This window comes from Perognathus longimembris, chromosome 22 (genome assembly GCF_023159225.1).
Source record: "Perognathus longimembris pacificus isolate PPM17 chromosome 22, ASM2315922v1, whole genome shotgun sequence".
In the NCBI taxonomy this organism is placed as follows: Eukaryota; Metazoa; Chordata; class Mammalia; order Rodentia; family Heteromyidae; genus Perognathus; species Perognathus longimembris.
Window position 1 is genome coordinate 10,127,345 of NC_063182.1, and position 7,331 is coordinate 10,134,675.

General features: G+C 43.1%; 1 pseudogene; it reads right to left on the bottom strand.

The window, feature by feature from the left end:
• Window positions 1-1,153: 1,153 nt before the first annotated feature.
• LOC125339930 lies at window positions 1,154-2,484 on the bottom strand (annotated as a pseudogene).
• Between the last annotated feature and the right edge of the window lie 4,847 nt (window positions 2,485-7,331).

The window sequence follows — 7,331 nt, forward strand, 5'->3', positions numbered from 1 at the left end:
CCAGTTACATTTCATCTTGTTGTATTTAGCTCATTATCTTATCCTTGGCAATGACTTGTTGCATCCCTATTCTCTCTCTGATTAGCATTGTCTGTGATTTGGATGACCATGCTCTCTATACCATCTTCCAGATTTATATAACTGCTACCCAGGATCAGGTTAAGACCAGAGTCCTCACTCCTATTTCTCCCTCCTAATTTCTTTTTTTTTTTTTTTTTTCATGAACTTGTTTCTTTGTTTCTGGTCCTAACAAGTTGCTGTTCCCTAGGACATAATACAATAAAACTCTTACCATAATGACAAACATACAAATCAGCCTCTTTCAAGACAATCATTCAACTGGCTGAAGATCTACCTGGTAGGCCTAGCATAGGACCATTGTTTTGTTTTGTTTTTTTGGTCAAGTCTACAGGGCACAATAAGATAACAGAACCTCCCTGATTCTAGATCTACTAGGCACATTCTACTTTTTCCTTATTAAAAGTCTGTAATCATATTTTACATCATATTTTACAATATCATGTTCCACAGTCAATTATTTAAGGAAATATCTCTGTATGCAATTATTGGCACTTAACTTTAAGAACATAATTAAAATTAAGTGGAAGCAGGGTGCTGGTGGCTCACACCTGTAACCCTAGCTACTCAGGAGGCTGAGAGCTGAGGATCATGGTTTGAAGCCAAAATGGGCAGAAAAGTCCTCATGAGCATCTTATCTCCAATAAACTACTCCGAAAAAGCTAGAAGTGGCGCTGTGGCTCAAGTGGTAGAGTGTTAGTCTTGAGCACAAAGAGGCTCAGGGACATTATCCAGGCCCTGAGTTCAAGCCCTAGGACAGGCAAAAAAGTAATTAAGCTGAATCTTTGTATGTCATTATATACATATATCAATCTACATAATATAATAGATCTATATGTATCTATGGAATATACATCATATCATAGACTTATATATCTATATAGATATACTTATATCTCCAAATTCATGAAAATGATCTGGAATACCTGAATTTTCAAATTGTTGGTTTTACAGATTGTATGAGACATTTTCCACTGACTTTATTATAAAGAGAAAGACCCAGCCAATCGACAAAGAATGGCTTTGGTTGATAGATGCTGTCTTCCCAAAGGTCAAACAGAAGTCCTCGGTGGGATTACAGTTTATCTTCAGAGTCTTCTTCCCAGTGGGGCTCAGCCTGTGATGTGCTGAATGACTCCCAGATAGCAAGGCACTGCTGTAGCAGTGGATGTGGATCCTCAGCTATATCTGTGAATGCAGACTTGAGGTTGTTTTGCATGTGTTTTTTTTTATTTGTTTTTTGCTAGTCCTGGGGCTTGAACTCAGGGCCTGGGCACTGTCCCTGAGCTTCTTTTGCTTAAAGCTAGCATTCTGCCACTTGAGCCACAGTGCCACTTCGGGCTTTTTCTGTTTATGTGGTGCTGAGGAATGGAACCCAGGGCTTCATGCATGCTAGACAAGCACTCTACCACTAAGCCACCTTCCCAGCCCCGTTTTGCATGTTTTGCTGCCATCTTTGCTGGTCAGCTTTCAAGGCACGATTTGCACATTCTACTTGATCTTCAAGTCTTGCAATCTCTTCAGTGGGCAGATGAGCACCACCTTTTTTATAAGTCAAAGCTTCAACTCTGCAGTCCAATTCTGCTTGTATTTGGTCTCTTCATAACACCCACTAACATTTCACTGTACAGCATACTCATGAACAACAGGAAGTAAGACCTCCTAGAGGCTGGACATCCGTCTTTCAGTGGCCTTACAGCATTTGTCACTGCAATTGGTGATGCCCTTTAGAGTATCAACCAGACTTCTTCTGACACCGACCATAGGATATGAATCGGGCCATCGTCTTTCATTTCAGCAAAATATTCCATTTCTTCCTTGTCAATTCTCTGAGATATTTTATCTACTAAATTAATTTTCTGGCTAAATATTTCAATAAGGTTATTCATTTCCTTGAGCTCCTCTGGCCGGCTCTGCACCCCTCTCACAAAGGCCTTATCCTGCTTAGCAATCTGGGTCCTTGCTTCTTGTGAGAGGAGCGATCCCAAGCTTCTGCAGTGAGAAAACCCTCCAAGTCTTCCTTGAATGTTCACAATCAGCAATTCTGTTCAAAAGTGTATTCAATGCTGCCTTGCAGGTTTCGATGAAGACATCAGCAAAGTGCTCTACCATTCTTTCACTCTGAACTTCTCTGGTTAGGGTGGAATAATCAGGGTGGAGTGTGATTCCTCAAGTTCTCTCTTCAGCCAAAGGACATTTTGATAGCATCTCCTAACTTCAGATTCACGGCAGTCAAATTCCCCTCGTGATATCTTGGTAATAATCCTAGATGTAAAGCAAGTTTCCATGGCTTTCAGGTTAATCGACTGTGAGGAAGAGATCTTTTAACTCTGGTTCATCTTCAAACTTGGTGTGGTTTATCATTGACAGAGGAAATGTGGGTATCGCAGGGCTGAAGGAGTCCATGCCCGTCGATAATGTTCTCCAAACTTTTTTTTTTGCTTTGTTTCTACAAAGGAAGTCTAATGTTGGCTGGAAATTCCATAAACTTAAGCCACTTCATAGGAAGCCCACTCAGGGCTCAAGACATGTATTTTGTTCCATGAAGATCTTCTGTTCTCTTGCAGGGCCTAGAATTGATTTGGCCTTTTTCTTCTTTCCATTCCCACCTGCTCCATTTCAGAACATTGAGGGCGCTCCTGAGCACTTTCGTGACAAGGCTAGTCTGGGGTAAGGCCTAACACATGACCTCAAGTTAGCTTTCCTGCCAAGGGAATGTATTCCAGGATATTTGAAATCTGAGCCTGAAGATCCTGATATAAATCTGTACCACTGATTTAAATAACTGGAAAGGAACTAGCTAAGAGAATGTAAGGTTTAAGCCTCTTCTACTGTTCCCATTACACTCAGAGGTTGCTGGCCAATTGTCACCCTCTCTCTCTCTCTCTTTCTCTCTCTCTCTCTCTCCCTCGTGTGTGTGTGTGTGTGTGTGTGTGTGTGTTTGAGTGTGTAAGCAAGTTGCATAGGAGGAGAGCCTCAACAATAACCTAACCTTACTTCAAATTTAGAAGTAGAATCTATGCTCGGATTTGAGACTCAGGTCCTAAATATATCTTTTTTTTTTTTAAAGTCAGTTCAGCTATCACTTCCCATAGGAAACCATTGCAGAACTTTCCCTAGGCTGGGTTGAGCTCCAGAGCATCCTGGAGACGCCTCTGTCTCTGTCCTTACTAGTTTGAAATGACTTTTTTTTTTCTTTTTTGGTGCCAGACCTGAGCCTTGAACTGGGGACCTGGGTGCTGTCCTTGAGCTTTTTTGCTCAACGTTAGTGCTCTGCCACTTGAGCCACAGCTCCACTTCTGGCTTTTTGGTGGTTAACTGGAAATAAGAATCTTATGGGCTTTCCTACCCAGGCTGGCTTTGAGTCTTGGTCCTAAGATCTCAGCCTCTGAGTAGCTGATATTACAGGGATGAGCCACTGGTGCCCAGCTGAGATGACATTTTAAAAAACTCATGTTCAGTTTATCCGCAGTGCATCCTGCTTTATCCCAAGGATAGAGCCCATCTTCTTCATCCTGCTGCCCCTGGTGCCCAGCTCTGTGCTTGGCACGGCTCAGGGATTCAACAAGTATTTACCAAACTTAATGGAGTGATTTCCCAAAGGTCCTTAAGTTCATAATGTCCACTGCACGTTTTGTTCAACTCCCCTTTAATTTTAAAAGCCCATATCAAATTTAATACATTATTTCAGATTCATGAACACTTTGCTCATTACATTAGTCTTGTTAAAGAGTCCATTATTCCAGAAATCTTGTTAGAAGAGAGCACTTAGTTTTCTATGCATTGCAGAAACTTCAGAGGACAGAAGATACTAAACCTTTTGCTTGCCTTTTTTTTTTTTTTTTCTTGTGCTGGTCCTGGGCTTGAACTCAGGGTTCAACAGAACCCAAGCCTGGGTGCTTTTGGACTCAAGGATAGTACTACCACTTGTGGCACAGCTTCACTTTTGGCTTTTTTGGTGATTAATTGGAGATAAGTGTCTCACAGTTTTTCTACCCAGGCTGGCTTCGAACCATGATCTTCAGGTCTCAGCTTCCTGAGTAGCTAAGGATTACAAATGCAAGTCACCAATGCCTGGCTCTGCTATCTTAGGATTCTAGAATGTTAATGAGGAGGGGAAACCTTTGACATGATCTTCTCAAATCCCAGTTGGAGAAGGCCCAGGGAGCTCCATGACAGCAGGGACAACCTCATGAGCCACTGACTTGGTCCATGGCACACTGGCCCTTTGGTATAACGAAAGGACAAGTTTAACTACCAGGGGGTCCTGTCCCTAAAAAGCTGGCCAGGCATGCATTAATTTTAAACTCTAGTTCATTAAGCTCCTCAAACCTCCAACTAAAAGAAAGAAGCAAAGTCCAGCATAGACCTACCCTATGACCCAGCCATACCACTCCTAGGCATCTAACCTGAACAACAGGTCTCAGGATATCAAAAAGACATCTGCACATCCATATTTATCACTGCACAATTCACAATAGCCAAAATATGGAAACAACCCAGATGCCTCTCCACAGATGAATGGATCCAAAAAATATGGTACCTATACACAATGGAATACTACATAGCGATTAGAAATGATAAAATATTGGCATTCGCAGGGAAATGGTCAGAACTTGAACAAATAATGTTGAGCGAGACAAGCCTAGGACCCAGAGAACAAAGGGGCATGGTCTTCTTGACATACGACTGTTAGGGTGGGGTGGGGGGCAGTAGAGACCAGGTCTGCGAAACTAAAACCTTCTTGTCAAATGGTATTTCCACAGGTTTGGGCCAGCGACCTTATATAATGTATCTAAAACCAAACAACTACTAAACATAAAAAGGTCTAGAATAGACCTCTCAGTGGAGCACAATAGCTCAACAGCTATGTACACATGAGCATATAAGACAAGGATAAGCAAGAACAACTCCAAGAGAAGGACACAGGAGGACTCTATTGTTGATGTTACATTTAAAGTTCTAGGTGAATTTCCTTTGGCGTACGCCACGTGGTTACTGTATATGATTTTGGTATACTGGGTATTGTATATATGCCTACCTGATCTAGGGAAGGGAAAGAAAAATGAGGGTGTGAGATATCATAAGAAATGTACTCACTGCCCTATTATGTAACTGTACCCCTTTTTCACAACACCTTGTCAACAAAATTTAATTAATAAAAAAATTAATTGAAAAGAAAGAAAGAAAGGAGCAAAATCCATCCCTATTTTCGAAGAGAATGTGTGGATCCCTGGGGCCTGGGAAGGGTCAGGATCTGCTGTGTTTGTACAGGTCCTTGCAAGCATACAAAGCTCTCTCTGGGGTTTCCCCTTTCTTAAGGCAGATACCAACTCTTACCCTGGTCTTTCCCCACAGCTTCCAGGACGAAGGTATGTAGGATAGACAGCATCCGCAGAGCTCGCACCCAGGTTGCAACAAGTGCTGTTCCTACCTCCTCTCTTCCATTCTACTCTTTCCCTTCATTTTCCAGGGACGGTGGCTGTATCCTTCCGGAACAAGCTCTACTGCAGAAAATGAAGCTTTGTTTAAAACGATAAAACATTGGTTTAAATTCATAGAGTTAATCATCTCAAAGCAGCAGGGAGAAGGTGGTTGGAAGTCTAGGAGGTCTAGAAGAGGGCAGGGGATAGCCTAGCGTGCTATACACACGGTTGTATTGACTGACCTCAGTCACCCGGGCCCCAGACTTCCCAGAGATGTCTTCCCTTGGCTCCTACAACTTGGGATAGGAAGTAGTATGGATGGAAGGGAGGCGGGACCACACGGGGTGGGGGGGTTGGGGAGTGAGAAAGGGAATGGGTGTGAGCACAGTGCTGAGTGCGTGGTAGGCACAGTTCAAGCACCAGCTCCCTGTCCTGCTCTGTGTCTCTCTCAGCCCTGCATGAATGGAGCCTAGTGGCTGCAGGTGACCAGGCAGCCGCCCACTGTGCACCTCAGGGACCCAGTCACAAGATGCAATGGAAGCTTCTGGAGCTCTGAAACCAGGGGGGTTCCTGACTTCCACCCTCCTGCCCTCCAGAGCCTCTGGATACTTACTTCCCATGCCACTGCTACCCTAGAGGAAGAGCAAAGGTGGCGTGGAGCTAACTGGGATGTGGGGCTCCCCCACTGTGGGCCAAGCAAGTCCAACCCTCCCTGTGTGACATCCACAGATGCACTGGGGAGAGGGCCAGGGAGTCAGTCACTGCAGTGCAGGCTATGGCTGGAAAAGGACAAGGGCTAGGGGACCACTAGGGAGGTGAGCAGTGACCCAGCCCAGGGGAAGCAGAGCTGTCCGGCAGCGCAGACCCCGAAGCCAGTGGTTACACAGAGCCATTTTACCACAGGCACTTTTAGAACATATCACCTCCTATTCTGGGGGCCCTGGGAGCTGCCAGATCTGGACAGGTAGGTCGTTTCTGAGGAAAGACAGGCCTGGGATTTCTTTAGTCTCCAATATCTAATAACCAAGCAAACAAAAGGAGCTACAGCTCATTGTTAGTAAGGTTAGGGCAAATCACAGATTCGGAGGTAACCACACACTGTAAGTTCTAGCGTTTAAGGAGAACAGACAACTTTCCAAACTACTCCATCTCCTTAGGATCAGGGGATTTGAAAGGCTACCATTTAAGAATTTGTTGCAAAACAGTCATTTCTTAGATACTTACATAATTCCATCAGATTTCTTCTTCTCTTCCTAGTATCTCAACACGATTTTTTGGGGGGTAGTCAAATAAGAATAAATATCACCAGTAGGGGGAATAGATGTCTAAAAAACAAACTCAAAAATGTTTTCTTATGTGAAAATGGCCATGCACAGTGCTAAATGGTTTCCATATCAATATTTCTTTGTTTATGATTCACTTTACCTGCCTTTCACAAAGATCACACAAGAAAACAAAAATGTTAAACACATAAAGTGTACTTTTTAAGGGCATTGTGGCAATAGAGCCCTTCCAATAGTAAAATATAACATTCCAGATCTATATTCCACTTTGGTATATAATGTTGCAATCCTTAGGACAGTGTCAGGGACCATGTTATAACAGGGGCCGGGGTTAGACCTAAGAAGTAGACCCCAGAATGTCACCAAGAGGCTGTTCAACTCCTGGGGGAGTACCCATAAAGTCCCCGTCATAAGTTGGAAAAATTAGTTTGGTCTATATCTGTTTGATTTGTTTAGGTATATAAACAGGTGTTTATATTTTAGATTGATGCAGATAATTTTATGAAGAAGTATTTAGATTTTGTTTTTCCATTTTTAAAGGATC